Below are 17357 nucleotides of genomic sequence, written 5' to 3'. Positions count from 1 at the left end.
GTGCCGTTTTGCCATAGGGCTTTGGAAGAGGAGAGGGAATTGGGGGGGGGGTGGTATAAAATGGGTCTTACAATGTGGGGAGCTGATGTAAAAGGAAACCTCCAACAGAGGCCCTTCCTTATAGGAGATAACAATCAAATTACATACATTTTAAATGGCATTCTCAGGGTCTTAGTGATTTTCATATGAAAACTCAGCCTTGGCATCTGTTTCTCCTTTTAGGACAGAAACCAAGAGACTATTTACATATTCTTAGGGCCCTATCACCAATAAAATCATTTCAGAACCTCAGTCCTCTCTGACCGCCCCCCTCCCCCACCAACTCTTTCCACATTTGGGATTAAATTTCTTGGCAGACGGTGGTTGCTGCTCTCTTTGGTGATTTATTTATTCAGTTGGATTATTTTTCATCTCCAGCCTGGGCATTTCAGGCCTCGGCGTCTACCTTCTGACCGTCAGGGATTGACCCTGCCTGGGGTCCCGCCCCAGACTAGGCCGTGGGGCCATCCCCGGAGCGCATTCCTGCAGGCGCCGGGGAGGTGGCCTGTCTCTGTGTCATCCCTCAGCCATTCTGCGCGTCCTCCCAACCCCACCCCCTTCCCGACTGTGACAGAGTTTCCTCTGGGAGATGAAGGAGCACAGCTGGGTGACGTCACTAGGAATGCCCAGGGGCCTGTGCAGGGGTCCAGCAGGAGCAGAAGCAAGATGTCGATGTGAGCCACCGGATGGTCCATTTCATCATTTGCCCCCGGGGCAGCGTGGTGCTACAGGGACTTAGGACTCTGGGTGAAGTGTCTGAGAGGAGTGCATCTGTTGGGAGCGCACCTCACAGCCCCTCCTGCCTCACTGCCCCTATGCTCAGTCCTCTGCCTCAGGGACTTCTGTTCCCAGGATGCAGCTCTACAGGGCTGGGCACACAGCCCTTGGAGTCAGCTCCAGCTCCTCGCTGACCCTTGTTCTCCTAAGCAGCTCTGTGACTCTGGGCACAGCACACAACCTCTCTGAGTCTCCTGTGAGACATCAAGAAAACAGGGCAAGCAGTGGGACCTGTCTTGCAGGGTTTGGGCCATGAATTAGTGCCTGTGGTGCCCTGGTACCTTTCCTGGCACATCACAGGGATGTGATAGCTGTCAGACATTGGCAGTAATTTGTAATCTTCAAACTCAAAGGTAGGGGCCTATAATTGAGTCAATCAATTTAATTCAACAGATCACGGAGTCTTGACTTTGTGTCTCGCCTATGTGCTGGTAGAGGGGGGGATCAAGGGTGGAGGCAGGGTTACATGGGACCTCACAAATCCTCGTGGATAAGTCAGATGACTTATCTATAAAATGAAGCTGTTGAGTTATGGAGAAGAAAATGTATTGGGAGCCCAGGCCATAGAAAAAAATATGTCATCCATTAGAATTGTTATCATTTCTATTAATATACTAGTAATAACAAAATAATAATAATACAATACTTATAATAATAAGACCTGTACTTGGGGAGCTCAGAATTAAGTGGGTAAGATGGGCTTGTAAATAAAGAAACAGAAGAAAGCATCAAATGGCAGTCTCTAGCATGGTGTGTTCTGGAGTCACTCAGCCTGAGTTCAACGCCTTCTTCTCACTTAGTAGCCGTGTGACCTTGTGCAAGTCACTTCATGTCTACCTGCCTCTGTTTCCCCATGTGTAAAATCTAGATGTTAAGAATACCTACCCTGAAGGGGAGGGGGTGGGTGAAATAAATTAGGATATATAAAACCATTGTAATGTATGGTGCCTGTCGCATGGTTAGTACTATTGAAGTATTGGCTTTAACTATCAGCAGGAAGCGGTGAATACTGCGTATGTGGGTCATGAGGAAAGTCTTCTGAGGAGAGGTAACAATGATGTTGGGCTTTGAAGGTTAAAAAAACATTTTCAGGTATGAGAGTGGGAGGTGTCCCAGGAGGGACTGACTAGCCACTCCAGGCAAAGGGAAGAGTCTGAGCCTGAAAGTTGAAAAGGTGGCTTGTTGAGAATAGGAAGATCTGAGCCAATGACTAGAGTGTAAGGGAGAGTGAAAAAAGATGGGGCAAGATGAGGAGGATGGGTCAGCTGATGAAGGAGCTAGTAGGCCAAGGGAAGGGGACGGGATGGGATTCCTCTTCTTGGAGATGGCAGCAGGTCTGTGTTTCAGAGAGACATAGTTGGGCTGCAGCGTGACGGATGGGTGGCAGCCAGGGCTCTCCATCCTGGTCACTCATGTCTCCTGGGGTGCTTTAAAAAATACCCATGTCAAGGTTCTGTTCCTGACCAATTAAATGTGATGGGTTGGGACCTGAGCAAGATCCAGTTTTTCAGCCCAAGTTGGGGAATCCCTGGATTAGAGGGAGAGCAGCTATGTGTTAATATGATGTCTTAATACAATTCAGGGGTGCGATGGCCTGAACCAGAATAGCTGTGGTGCTGGAGACAGAGACAGAGATACCGGAGGTGGTGGTGGCGGCTGGGAACCCACCTGCCTTTCCTCTGAGAGCCATGGCCTCATCTCGGGGGCTTGGGATCCCATCGGATGCAGGCGGCAAGTGGTCTTCTGTCAAGACCCAGCAGTTGTGGGCATGTGCGTTTTGACAAGCAATCGGGAACATGAGTTAAGCCAGGAAGGATTCCCGAATTCTCCCCAACTGGTGAGGCTGTAACTCCATCCTCCCCCTCTGTAGATAGTGCTAATTCACCAGACTCTCCCTGGGGCAGGCTCTGATGTCCTGGGTTAGTTGTCCCAGTGGGGTGGGCTGGGGCTGGGTGGGTGTTGGCTCAGGGGTGGGCTTGCTAGCCTTTGAAATCAGAGCTGATTGTTTTTAATAATGTCAAGTTTTAAAATTTATTTCTCATGTTGGTGCTTTGGAAAACATTTCTCAGGCAGGCCAGGGGGTCTGCTTTTGGGCCCCCAGGGCCGGACGGCCTAGCCCCAGAACACTGGTCTAATCCCCTTTCACTTTCAAGGCGCACAGACACCCGCCATTCACATGATGTCATGGCTGGAGGCGCCTTTCCCTAATGACTCTTGTTATGGCTAAGCCGGGCCTGGGCTTTTCCAGGTGGCCATGCCGTGGGTGTGCTTGTCGCTGCTCTCCCACCATCTCTGGGGGTATTGTCTCCAGGTCCTTCCTTTAAGTCTTCACAGGGATAGTTCTGGGAGTAAAGAGGTGTGTGCGTGTGTACTTTTGATGACTAGGAAAAAAGGGACCCCAAGTGGAGGAATCTATCAAGGGCAGGTCACATGTGGCATAAGCACAGGACTGGAAATCAGAAAAGCTGAAGTCTTAATTCTGGGGATTGGTCACTCTTTCACTTGGGTCTATGGTTTCTTTTCTTCAGGCCTCTGTTTCTCCCTCTTGTAAACTATGAAGTCACCTGGTCCCCAAGATTCTGGTCTGCTCCACCATCTTGTGGCTTCTCAAGGATGAGTGTTTAGCCCATGATTGGATCTAGTACCCAAGGGCTGAGCCCTTTATAGGACACTTCTAGAGGTTTGGTGTAGGCAGGAACTTGCCGTCTTAGGAAAACACTCAAGGAACACCCATAAAGAATGAGGGAGAGAAGGGAAACAAGCATTTGTAGATATCTAGTAGGTACCAAGTACTCCTTGAGATCTCTGCCTACCGGACCCATTGACTCCGTGCACCGTCCCTGTGAGGGGAGTGTTAGAAACCCCATGGTACAGATGGGGGAATCAAGGCTTGGAGAGTTAAGAAACTTTCTCAGGTGAAAGAAATGAGATATGAGCCAATTCTACCCAACTCTCTGAATAGTCATAGCAGCAGTAGCTGTGGGTGCTGAGTGTTTATTGTGTTTCAGGCTCTGTCCTAATTATCTTATTTACTCTGCATTACAACCAAATGAAGCTGGTACTATCAGGATCATGATTTATAGAAAAGGAATCCAAAGGACCAAGAAGGTCCTTGCTTAAAATAGAGCAGCTGGTCGATGGTAGGACTAGGATTCATGTCCCAGTCTTTCTAACTGTAGAGCCTAAGGGCAAAGAATAATTACCCTCTGAGACCACAGAACGAAACTAATTGGAAAGTGTCCCCACATGTCAACAATGGGGGCCTGCCTTTTAGGAAAAGGTATATCTCTCATAGCCCCTGCTTAAGGGGCGGGCAAATAGGTGGCTGATATATTCTGTGTCCTGCCCCCATCAAATCACTTCAACCCCACAGGATCAGACCAGAGGGTGGGACTCAGTGACACCCAACATAGAAAATCCCAGGGCCTAGGAGGTGGCTTCGATGACCTATTGGCTTAACCAGATTTCCTCCTTAGGGAATGTGACCTTGGAAATCATGAGCAAATGAGGCAGCTGGCAGAGGAAGCTGAAGCTGGAAGTTTGTGGCATGTAGAGAAGGTGGCGAAACTCACTGGGCCTTCTAGAAGTAGAAGCTACCGGACAGAGAGGAGGCACACAGAACCAAGGGAGAGTGTTGGTCAGCTGAGAGCACGTGCAGGAAAAGCTGGGCCCCTGGGCAACCTCATGCCCATGAGAAAAAAATGTATCCCTGAGAGAGGTCAGTGGCTATCAAAAGGGAGACAAGCCCTCCATTCCCAGAAATGCCCACTTCTGGTTGCAACGAGGTCCGACTCTTACATCCCATCTAAGAGCTCTCCTTCTCCATTCGTGTCTTATAGCACCCACTCCCCTCACCCCCACCCCCTGCTTTTCTAATACCGAAGAGATTTTTCTGATCCTGCAGTCAAAGAAGCTTGACTAAAGTACAGGTCACCCTAGCTGCGGAGTCTGGGCAGAAAAAACGGGAGTCCTTGTTTTAATATTATGCTTGTTCAGTGTTTTGAACCTGCTCTACTCTTCGGTATTGAGGTGGATTATAACTCCCTCCCACGAAACAAAAACAAAACTCTCATGTATATGGCATGTGCCTGACATGTAACAGGTGCTCAATAAATAATATCTATGAACACTACATTATATATAATTTATGCATTTTTATTTTATTTAATCAAGTTCCATGAGGGGATAAAAAGTGAATTATTTCTGGGACTTAGACTACTTACTTAAGAGAAAAATGTTCACGAGTGAAAAAGCACCAATTTTAACAATGAAATGATCACTGTCAGCATTTTTGAGAAGCAGCACTTATCGATAATGGCCTTTTGCCATTCATCCTGACATTCAATTTCAAGCTAATGAAATTCAAATCAGTGGGCCATGTGGGCCTACGGGTGGGTTGCTCATCGTGGCCTTACATATTTTGGGTAGAATTCACTTAGTGACTTGGTGCTGAGTCCCCGGGAACACACAGCCAATCCAGCTGTTTGGAAAGTGAGGAGTAAACCTGTCTGCAGACCACTGGTGGCCTCATTCTCTCTTCCAACCAAATGAGCAGATATCGACTTTGAAGTGCACCTACTGTCCCCGTGCTTACTCCACTGCAGTTAGTGCGCTGGAGCCAACTGTGGACGTCTGCCCAGGGCCCCGGCTCCAGCCCGGGTGGCTTCCCCTGCTCCTCCAGCCTGCACTCCGTGCCTGGGCCCTGGCTCTGGGCTCCTCTCCCTGTGTCTGCTCTGGCCCTTTGCCTCCAGCTGGCAGCCTGTTCCTCCCCTTCTGGCTCGCCGATTGGCACCTGGCCCCCAGCACTGCCTTGATCTTACCGTCACTTGTGGCTTCTGAAAGGAGATGAGCTCCCGCCTGACACAGGCCCAGCTCCTCTGCTGGGGATTCACCGGCACCGGGACTCAGGACATGGGCTTCAGCATCAGGGGGAGTCCGGTTCTAGTGCTAAGTTACCATTTGTTTGGCTCTGTGACCTTAGCCCACCCACGCCACCTTTCCGAGCCTGAGTTTCCTTGTCTATGAAATGAGGGTGATGAGATGTACTGCGTGGAGGTGTGGAGAGGGTTAATGCTGGTTTTATTGTTATTGAAATGTGAGATTTTGAGTATATCTGCATATGGAGTGCTAGGAATAATCCATAAAACCATGTCTCTATAACATTGTGCATTCTCAATAATAATAGAATGGGCAGCCTCCTAATAATCGTTCTGAGTGTTACAACACTCTTGATTACAGATGAGGAAACTGAGGCACAGAGGGAGAAATGAGGACACCTAACATCACAGCCAGCTAATGGGGAAGCCTGGATTTGAACCCAGGTCTTCTGACTCCCTTTCCGGAAAACAGCACAGGCGGCCACTTTGATCTCCTCAAGCTGCTGTCCAACAATGTGCCAAGGGGAAGGGAAGACAAGGAGAGGCGCTGCTCGCCTGCGGCCCCTCCTCCCCGTGTGGCTGGCGGCAGGGCAGGAGGAATTCGAGCGGCTGGCTTGTGCTCATGCTTGAGGAATGTCTTGAGAAGTCGTGCCTAAGCCCTCTGTATCTGACTCATCATCTCCCCGTCTCCAGGAGTGTCAGAGAAGAGCTCCCTTAATCCCTCCTGTCCTCGGTCCCAGGCTTTCATTTGTCAAACTAAAAATATTCCCTCCGGGAACCTCCTTTTGCCAGAGGCTGAGGAGATGTGAGGGGAATGGCGGTTCAGTGTCACTTCCTGACAGCGCCTCCGTATTGTTCCCCTGCCAGGGAAACGGAGATGGGGCAGCATGAGCAAGGGGCCTCTGTCATTCTTGGGCCAGGGCCAGACTGTTCACCTTTCTCCTGCAAACTGGCTTCCTTTTTGCCTCTCTTAAGGCTCCAGACAATAGCCCCTCAGCCTGACACCCAGCTTTGGCCCAGTCCCTCGGGGCTGCGAGGTGACTCATGCCAGGTGAGGGCTATAGCATGCCAAGTTCATTTCCTCTGCAGCCTGAGGGGAGGGTGGGCTGGCACATTCTTGTCTGCAAGGTTAGTTTACCGATAAAGGGATGGAGAGCTTGAAGGTAAAGGGAAAAATAGAGTCCTGGCTCCTCAGTTTAAGCAGATGGACAGGAACTCAGAGTGTGGGACAATGGCTCTATTGGGACGCCATCAGGGTTTGTCTCCTGTTTCTCTTCCTCCTTGGTTTTCTTCATTTTGTTACTCCTGGCATCCTCTTGGTCCTCAGGGCTGATCCTGAGTGTCCATGACCTTGACTTGGCTCCCAACCTTGGCTCATAGCCATTGAGTTGCCTCCCTGAGTCCCCAGGGTGCCCACCTGCTTGGGGGAAGTAGAGCACAATGACACCAGAGGGGCAGGGACTTGGAATCCAGTTTTGGGTTTAAACTCTGGCACCACCCAGTAAGTAGCTTGAGGAAGGTACCTCCTCTCTGAGCCTCAGTTTCCTCATCTGTATTAGTGAAGAGTCATACCCACGATCCTGGTCTATTGTGAAGATTAATAAGATGGTAAAGAGAAAGTGAACTGTACAATGCCTGCCACACACTAGGGACTTGAATCATTGTCATCGTCATCACCATTTCTTCAAGACCTAGCAAGAAATGCCACTATTTCTTGGTGGCATTTGGAATCGGAAACCTAGTTCTAATCTCAGCGCTCTGCCATAAACTAGCTGTTTGCCCCCAGGCGAGCCCCTAACATCTTTGAGTCACATGTGCTCACTTGTAAAATGGGGAGTCTGGCTTGATTTCCTCTGGAATTCTCAGCTCTAAAATTCTGGGGTCTTGAAAATTCCCGGGAGTTGATGTTCATGGAAAATTTCATTCTTTAAAGAATAGAAGTATAATCTAATTGTTCGCTTTGGACTAAATTGTGCCGCCTCCACCCCTAACCAATTCATATGTTAAAGCCCTAACCCCCAACGTGACTGTATCTGGAGATTGTGGAGATAGGGTCTTTAGGTGGTAATTAAGGTTAAATAAGGTCATATGGGTGGGGCCCTAATCTGACAGAATGCTGGGTGGCTTTATAAGAGGAGGAAGAGAGAAACCTCCCTCCCCTTTTCTTTTCTTTCCTTTTTTCTTTTTCCTCCTCCTCCTCTTCGTCTTCTTACTCCCTCTCCCTCTCTCTGTGTCTCTCTCCAACCCCCATCCCTCCCTTTCCTGTGAGGACACGAGAAGGCAGCCATCTGCAAGCCAGGAAGAGAGCTCTCATGAGAAACCAAATCCTGCAGGCCACCTTGGTTTTGAACTTTCCAGCCTCTGGAACTTGAGAAAATGAATCGCTGTTGTTTAAGCCATGCAATGGCTTTGATATGGTGGCCTGAGCTGACTGAGACATTGCTGAAGGAGAAGCATCTGAGGCAGAGAATAGGGTTCACAGCAAGCCCTTGATCAAGTTTATGGAGCTAAAGAGGAGTGACGGACCTTTTCCTGGCAGAGCGAGAAGCCATACCCACCCAACTGACTGCAGCCAGGTATCAGCTGGAACACTGCAATTAAAAAAAGCAGCTCCACTTTCTACCATGAACAGTCGTTAACTCAGGCCTTGGAGTCAGGCAAGCTGACTTTGAACCTGACCTCTGCTGCATGTCAGCTGTGCGACCATAGAAAAGTTAATTGGTCTCTCTGGTCTCATTTCCTTCCTTGTCAAATGAATCACTGCTTCTACTTCTCAACTGTGTAGGGTAGATGTGGTAATGTACACATGGTACACAGCCCAGTGCTTTGTATACAGTAGGCACTTGTTACACGTTGGCTGTTGCTAGTAATCACATAATATTATCAATAATTATTATTAATTAATAGTAATAATTTTGCACATATGGCCCGCTTCAGCTGCTTGGGCTAAAAATAAGGCCACGCTTCTATTGTTATTAGAATTGGAACTGACCGTAGGCCCTGCCTCCCTGACCATTCCCTCCTTCCTTGTGTCTACCCTCCCACAAGAAGCTGCAAGTCCCCAAATGCTTCTTTGCATGAGACCCAGCCCCACTGGGGGTCTGTTGGATGCAGATGTGCCACCTGGAGGCTGGTGGCATCCTGGCTGCCCTCAGCTCACCTCTCTCCCAGGAGGGGCTGGAGCAATTTGTCCTCCTGTGACAGCGTCAGCTCTGGCTGGGGGTGAGAGCCGTCCTCTCCCCTCCCTCTGGAGAGCTCCTTCTTGGGAAGCCCTTCAGTCCTTTCTGCTCAGTGACCTCACTGCACAATCTCAATTCTTCAGATGTGAGAATCAAAGCAAGCAAACAAACACAAACAAACAAACAAAAAACTCATCACTCTTCATCTGGATGTGCTGGTCACCTATTCAAGTTTGCCCATCCCTTCACCAGAAGCCTTTGAGTTCCATGAACAAGGAGCATTAGGCAGCGTGGTCTTTGACAAGCCTCCAAAAACCCTTCCCCAGTGACAATGAGGTGCCTACTTGCTTTCTATGTCTTTATGCCTACAGACTACTCAAGTGACCCTATTCACAGCAAGGAGGGAGGCCTTCTCTAATAACAATAACCTCACATTTCACTGAATCTAAGATGCTACAGATGGTAAAAAAAATAATCCTTGGTTAATGCATCATCAAGAAAGAAAAAAAAAATTCTCCCAATTACCTATAACATGTCATCCTCTGAAAGACATGTCATGATTTCAGAGATGTTAAAAGTGTGAATTTATGTGCATCTCAGAATCAGTGAGATTATTTACAATATTAGCTAATATTTTAAAAATATTTACCATGTGCTGGGCACTAATTTTAAATAAATTAATTCATCTAAACCTCAAAACAGCTCTATGAAGTAGAGTCCATTATAACTTCCAACCTCCACATTACGAGTGAGAAAAGTGAGGCACGTGTAGATTATGTAACTTCATGTCACACGGGTATGGAGTAGTTATATTTAAGCTTGGGCAGTTGAATGCCCTTCTTATTAGACATGAGGCAATAGCAACTTTAAAATAGGATCGATCTCTCCCCCCACCCCCACACACCCCCATTAGAGCCCAATCTTGCTGGTTCCTCCAAGTGCAATTGTGATACGAGCTTATATTGAAGAGCAAGAAATTAGGGTTTGAATGATCTGGTAAATCCTCTTTAGAGAGGGATTTTGGGGCTAAAATCTGTCCATGGGATGAGCTGGTCCCCCACCACACATGCTCTCAGCACCCAGTAGAGCACAGTACAGGCTGCCAGGAGAACATTTGATTTAAAAAAGTTTAGTTGAACTCCTCATTTCCTGGCTCTTTCCATGGGTCTTTCCTAGGGCTGGGAACCATTCCTTCTCCACAGCACGGCTCGACGCTAACAACTGTCCTCTCGGATGCTTTTGGAATGCCCTCAGCTGCCAGTAACAGAAAACCCAATTAAAAACAGCTTCAACAAATTGGGCATTTTTTGTTCTCACCTGACGAGCGCCTAGAGGAAGGCGGTCCAGCTCCGCTGCTCAGCGGTGCCAGCGACTACTCAAGTTCTTTTAGTCCTGTCATCTTAGCTTGCTGACATGCTGCCTCATGGTTTTAAAAGCATGTCCACACCTCTAGGCACCTTGTCCATGTTCCAGTGAGAAGAAGGGGGAATGGCAGAAAGGCCTTGGTTTTCTTTTTCTTTTCTTTCTTTCTTTTTTTTATATTGGGGAAAGCTCTTCTAGCTATTTAACCAGAATTAGGAACAGGTCCATCCGCTGAGGTCAATGACCAGCCAAGGGCAATGAGAGGATCGTGATGGGTTTAGACCTGCAGTGATGGATCCCCTGGGACTGGGGAAGGTGTTTCCTCTCCCCAAGATCAAGGGATCCCTGGTCTCTACCTGAACCACAACAAAGTTGGGAAGCATGGATGGTGGATGGGTAGGCAGCTACTAGGGTCTGCCACAACTCTCCTTTCCCCTGATGCTCCTTCTATAACAATCTCTTCCCAAACCCATTTTCCACTCTTCTCTACTTGCTTATGCTCAGGATTAGAGGGTGGAGGGTTTATATTCCCATCATCCATGTAGCCCAATGGGATATAAGTGTGATGGGAGGGACCACCTCTGCAGTGCTCCCTCCTTATCCCAGAGCTTATCACATGCCTGATGCATTGTGGGTGCTCAGTGAACACTGGAGTGAATGGATGAATGAACACTGGCCAGGAGCCCCCGTGCCGTGGGCACTCCCTCGCTCAGGAACCATCATGGAAGGATCAGGCCTCCTCCCAGCACTGGTCTGGGAACACGGTGTGTGTGTGTGTGTGCGCGTGCGCGCGCACCGCCAGCCTGTGAGTGTGTGCGTGCATGCACACTTGCAGCTCCTCCCTGCCTCAGATTGAATTACTTATAAACAGGCCTGTGCCAACCTGGCAGAGGCTGTGTTTCAGCACAACAGTTCTTATAATTTCCCCAATTCTTTTGATTTGGGAAAATCCAAAAATAAAACAAAGCCCCACCACCCCACCCCATCTTCCGCTCAGCGTGTCTCTGGAGCCCGGTGCCCTGTTCGAGCAATGGGTTCCGGATGTTTGGGATGTATCTCCAGCGTCTGCTAATCTGCCTTTTCTCCCTCCAATCGCTCCTGTCCTGCACTTGGCCTTCTGCCTGGCCCCTCCCTGGAGATAGGTGTGCAGGGCTGGGATTCGAGGCTCCCAGGGCTCTGGTCCTGTTCTGCGTGGAGCCTCTCCCATTCTGCATTCTGGGTTTCTGTGTGTTGATGTGGTTCTTTTGACAAAGAATTGAAAGCATTTTTCTCCTCTAATTTCAACGATCCGATGGACCCCAAGCTAGGTGCTATTAAAATGTCTCCAACTTCTAGACTCTTAGTGAGCTGTGTGTGGTCGGCTCATTTCATTGAACTTGATTCTTAGACACCAGGATGTGGGAACTGCCTTTTGCTATTATCTCACACGTGTCTAGGATTTCATACAAATGAATTTGTGAGCTCTTTATCTATCAAATTAGGGGTTAGATTAGATTCTCTTTGAGGTTCCTTCCAACATTGACTAGGTGGAATAGCAAGTGCTACTATTTTTAATATAACCAACGAAACGGAGGCTCAGGGATGTTAAGGGGGAGACTCAAGGCCGCACAGCAAGTCGGTAGCAGAACCAAGGCTTGAACTGAACATCAGTCTGATGAGCTTTTCATTGCACCATCTTGCCTCTCACATTAGTTTCCCATGAATCCCCTGTGGATGTAGGAACAGAACCCAGTTTCTCTCCAGGAAGTTTTCAACCCCCTGCCAGCACCTAAAACATTAGCCAGGCAGGGTATGTTCTTTAGCCAGTGCCGTGGTGACAGCTATCGTGTGGATGGGTCCCTATGACAAACAGCATTCTGGAAGACGGAGCTGGCATAGGCATCGCCCTGGGACTCCCTCGTACTTCCCCCACTCCATTCATGCCTCCTTTTTGTTAATTAAAGTGATTCCATTCCCAGTGCCTGTTTTTATTTTTATTTTTTCCCAAATGTGTGGGCAAACGCCCACTATAGTACGCTACTGCTAGGAAGGAAAGAACAAAAGGCGGGAGTTGAGAGGCCGGGGTTTGAGGCCTTGGCGTGGCTACTGATGAGATGTGGAATTTTCTTACGTCTTTTAATCTTTCAATCTCTCAATGTTCTCGTCTATAAAATGTGCATGTGTGTGTGTGTTGGGGGTGGGGCGGAGGAGGGATTAGATGGCCTCTGGAAACCCTCCTATCCTTGATATGCTACAGCATGTCTTTGTGATGCTATTTAGCATAGAAATTGCACAGCTATACGTGGAATCAGGAGCAGACCACTACGTATGCTGTTTGTTTCCATGTGGTCTGGAAACCCGGAAACACAGCGGGAGTCTATTAGGTACCACCTGTGTGCATGATCAACGCTGTTAGAGGGTGTGGATACTAAGAGGGCTACCAGTTATGGAGTGTTTACTCTGTGTGGGGCATGTCGCCCTTTTTTATATTCTTTAATCCCCCAATAACGTCACATGGTAGACCTTGGTCCTGGCTCTCTCTAACTCCTTCTTTCATGTTCTTTCTGTATTTGCCACACTGCTTTTAATGACATCTTCCACTTATCAAGCATTTATGATGTGTCAAACAGCACTCTCAGTAATTTAAATGTACTGCTTACTTGAATCCCCGCAATAATCCTAAGGAAGTTGATAATGGGTCCCTATTCTATGGATGTGGACAAGGAGGAACAGAAAAATAAAGGCACTTGCCCTGGGTCACCCAGTTAATGAGTGGCAGAGCCTGACATCTCACCCAGTTCTGCTTGCCTGCAACACCCTCAGTGGGCTATTTGCCTCTCCTTTGCCTTACTGATGGCTGATATCCCTCAGCAAGTTGTCCACTATATTCTGGTCCAGAATTTTTCCGAGTGGGGTCTGAAGACCAATTGCATCAGAATCTCCTGGTGCTCTTATTAAAACTGTAGATTCCTAAACCTCTCTCCAGACCTCCTGAAGCGGACTCTGGAGGTGGGACCTGGGACTGTGTAACATCAAACTCTCCAGTGAGTCTTAGGCCCATTAAAGTGTGAGAACCACTCAACTAGGGAATGAATAGGTCTCAATTTCATTAAACAAACTTTTTCCATGAGCATAGGAGATCCAGGGTGTTGTGAAAGTTTCCAGCAGGGAGCTAAGCATTATTATTACCTTACTGAGACACATTAAAATATGGGCACTTTGCAGTGGTTTTCTGGATATGGGCTTTATTTGTGCTTTAGTATGAGGGAAAGCCTAGTGTTTCAGGCTATGCCACAGTTACAAGCAACCCCAAATATCAGTTGTTTAAAACAACAGTAAAGATGATTTCTTTCTCATACTACATGTCCAGAGTGGGTCTGTAGGATGGGAGATGAAGGTCTATACGTATCACTTACCATCTTACAGTGTCCGTGGGTGAGGAATTCAGGAGCTGGGGAATTCTGGCCCAGGGTCTCTCTGAGGTTGCAGTCAGGTTATCAGTAAGAGACGCAGTCAGCTGAAGGCTTGACTGGGGCTGAAGCATACATTTCCAGAATGGTGTCCTCACCTGAGTGTTGGCAGGAAGCCTTCGTTCCTTATCATGTGGGCTTCTCCACAGGTTGCTTGAGTATCCTCATGACATTGTACCTGGTTTCCCTGAGAGCAAAGGATCTAAAGAGGAAGGAGCAGGCAGGGAACTGTGGTGCCTTTCGTGACCTAGTATTTGAAGTTGTGAACCATAACTTCATTCATTAAAATTGAGTCATTAAGTCCAGCCTTCACTCCAGGGGAGGGAAATTAGTTTCCAGTTATTGAGAGGAAGTATAAACAATCTGTGGTCATTTAAAAACAAGGACAGTCAACCCTCTGGCCACGAATGATTTATATTCTTCTCACATGCAAAATACACTCACTGTGGCCCAAAGCCCCCAAAGTATCGTTCCATTAGAGCATCGATTGGAATTCCAGAATTTCGTCATTTAAATCAGGAGCTGATAAGGATCCTCAGATGTAATTTCTTAAATTCAGCTCCTTAAGGTCAGGAAGACCTGTGAATACACACACTCAACATATAGTGATGGGACAGATACAGGATAACCACTATGATTCTACTCTATCTATTTCTGTCCAAAAATGGGGAAAATAGAGGATACAAGGACTTACGAGTCCATGGCGAGCCTGAAATGTGGCTGAACAAGTGTTGAATGGTCTTTGACTAAGACTTTGTCTTACCCCTGACTGGGAATCATTCCCTGTGGCTCGATGCTCTGCCCTCTGGGGTATTGGTTCTTATTCTGAGTCATCCTTCTTTTTCCAAAAAACTGTTGTCTTGTTTGCAGCTGTGTAGTTTTCTCAGCCTGTTTCCTGCCAGAATTTGGGGAGAGAGGTTCAAAGATCATTTTTACTTTGTACTGGTTTTGTCCCATTCAGTCTAAGTGCTGTGTTCCTGCAAATATTATTTTCTTAAAAACTTTTATGAGTCCCCTGCAAACAATGTTGGGTTTACTCCATTAGACAAAGGCCACACCCAGGAATCTCTTTGAGATAAGCCTGTGGGTGTCTGCTGAAATGGCTGAGGGACAGCGTCCTTAAACGTCTTAGAAACTGTTGTTCAACTGAGAGAATTTGCAAGGTACCTATTTAAACTTACAGCGACTTTTGTCTGATTGAACAGCCCTCTGAGATACCACTTTAGAGCTTTCTGCAGTCTTAACAAAGGGATTTATTGCTACCTCCTTGGCTTCACCTTCTGCACATTTGCCTTGTACTGTCCTAGAATTGATTATTGTGTGGAGGACATTCCTTAATTTGAACATTGTTTGCCATCTTGAGAGGTTAAAAAATTCAAAGACTATCAAGTCCTGTCTCTTTCATGCTTAATAGTCTTTCTTTTAGCTTACCTGTCTCCTCTCACATTTTGTTATAAGCAACAAAAAGAATCCAGGTGACACCTTTAACCCATAGGTTACAAACCTCCTTAGCTAAACCCAGGGCATTAGGTACATTTTCTTCCCACATGGTTGCAGGTGACAGTGTTGCTAAAGGGTCTCCTGCCATATCATATGCTCCCCCTTTCCTCCACTTTCCAATAAGATTTTTCTGATTCTCCTTTATCCTTTGTCTGCAGTCTACTCAAAGGTCATTGTGCCTCATGCAAATAGTATTTCAAACTTTCACTAAACAAACTCTTCAAGCTTTCACTAAACACCCTTCTTAAAATTCTTCCACTTCTGCTTACTGCTTGATTCTGAAGCTTCTCCTACATTTTTAGATATTCATTATGGCAACATCGCACTTCTTGTACCAAAATCTGTATTATTATCTTACACTGTATAACTAATTACTCCAAAACTTCGCAGTTTAAGACAACATTATCTCACTAGTTGCTGAGGGCCAGGAACCCAGAAATGGCCTAGGTGATGGTTCTGGCCCCGGGCCTCTCAGGAATGAGGCCGCAGTCTCTTAGGGCTGCAGGAGCCACCTCCAAACAGGCGCATGGCTCTTGTTTGGAAACCTCGGTTCCTCATCGCATGGATTTCTCTCTGGGCTTCAACATTATAATGTCGTGGCTGGCTTCCCCCAGGCTGAGTGATCAGAAGGGGAGCAAAGAGGAAACCGCACTGCTTTGTAGCATTGGGAGTGACATGCCATACTTCTGCCACATTCCATTGGTCACACAGACCAACCCTGGTACAACGTGGGAGGGGACTACTCAAAGGTGTAAGTGCCAGGGAGTGGGGATCATTGGGACCCTCCTTGAAGCTGGCCACCACATGCCTCCGTTTAATCATCTCTCTGGGTATGTAAAACCCTGCTGTGTGTTGCACTGTGAGAAGGGGAGGGGCATCTATTTTTGTTATGTTTTGTGACAGGACCCTCAGCAACATTAGTTCTTTTTATTTTTACTCATATTCTGTCATTTCCTAGGCTCTAGGCATGAGACTATGAGGGAGGCCGGCCAGGAGACACATCCAAGAGGCAGATGCTATGCTAGTCAGAACCACCCTTCCTCTGAGCATGAGGATTTGTTTAAGCTTCGCTCTTCTGCCCAACTCCCTGCTTTCTTAGGGTGAGTTATTTCTTAGGAGTCGCTCTAAGCTTCTCGTGTGAATAAATAACTCTTGGAGGGACTCCAGCATATTCTGGAAACATATTGGGAGTTCCGGATAGTGTAAGAGGTAGATGAGGGAGAAAGAGAAGCAGAAACTGCCCTGGAAATGCTCTACACAGACCCATAATCCCCCAGTTGATAGGGGCTCTGGGGTACATCTCATGGGTGCAGAAGCCATGATATCCACAGTTAGCCCACAGGAGTCCATTCTGGCAGCAGCAGAGTTGGTTGAGATTCTCTGGGCTGCCTGTATCCAGTCCTGGGATCTTTGTTCCTTTGTGACTTTCTCCTCCAGACTTTAGGTTTATGATTTCTTTCCCAGCCCAATCATCTTTTTCTGGTATGACGCTAGGTACTCTTTGTGAATGAATACACCTGTTAATGACCCTATGGCCCACATTTGGTGCTGTTTTTTCTTCTCTTAGATCTGGACCCAATTTTACTATCCACTGTGATGAAATCTGATTATACTTTACCAGTTCAGCCTCAGGTTGCCTCTCTACCAGTGCCTGTATAGCATCAAAAAGAGAAATACTAGATGTTCTGAAGAAATCTCAACTTAAAATTCACCCACCACTACACAGACAAGTATAAACAAGTAGAAGGAGTCTCCTCACCTCTACTGGGAGGCAGAGATGAGCACTGTACCTTTGAGATGTGACATGGAATTTTCTCCGTAGAGGTGACATGGCTTAACTTGTAAGTAGTCTATCTAGGATGTGTGTATCAAGTCTGATGAAGAGCCCATCAACAGCCATCAGGACTTCCAGTCGCTACCTACTTTTATTGAATCTGCTAGAAATTACTGAGGGAGTGAGCAGAAGTTTGGGCCATCATAACTATTTGAATTTTTAATACTGTAAATAACCAAACAACTTAAAGGTATAAGAGGCATGTTCATCTCTATTTCTCTCATTTTCTTTTCTCTCCTGAAATTAGGGCTTTGAACTAGGAGGAATTGGGGCCCTTTGCAGTTAGTGAAATAGGACAGAATTTGGTATCTGGGTATGATACCAAATTCTGGTATCAGAA

Source organism: Pteronotus mesoamericanus, unplaced genomic scaffold, assembly GCF_021234165.1.
Source record: "Pteronotus mesoamericanus isolate MK-2021 breed Mesoamerican mustached bat unplaced genomic scaffold, CSHL_Meso_final contig_84, whole genome shotgun sequence".
NCBI lineage: Eukaryota > Metazoa > Chordata > Mammalia > Chiroptera > Mormoopidae > Pteronotus > Pteronotus mesoamericanus.
Note: the sequence above shows the minus strand (reverse complement) of the source record.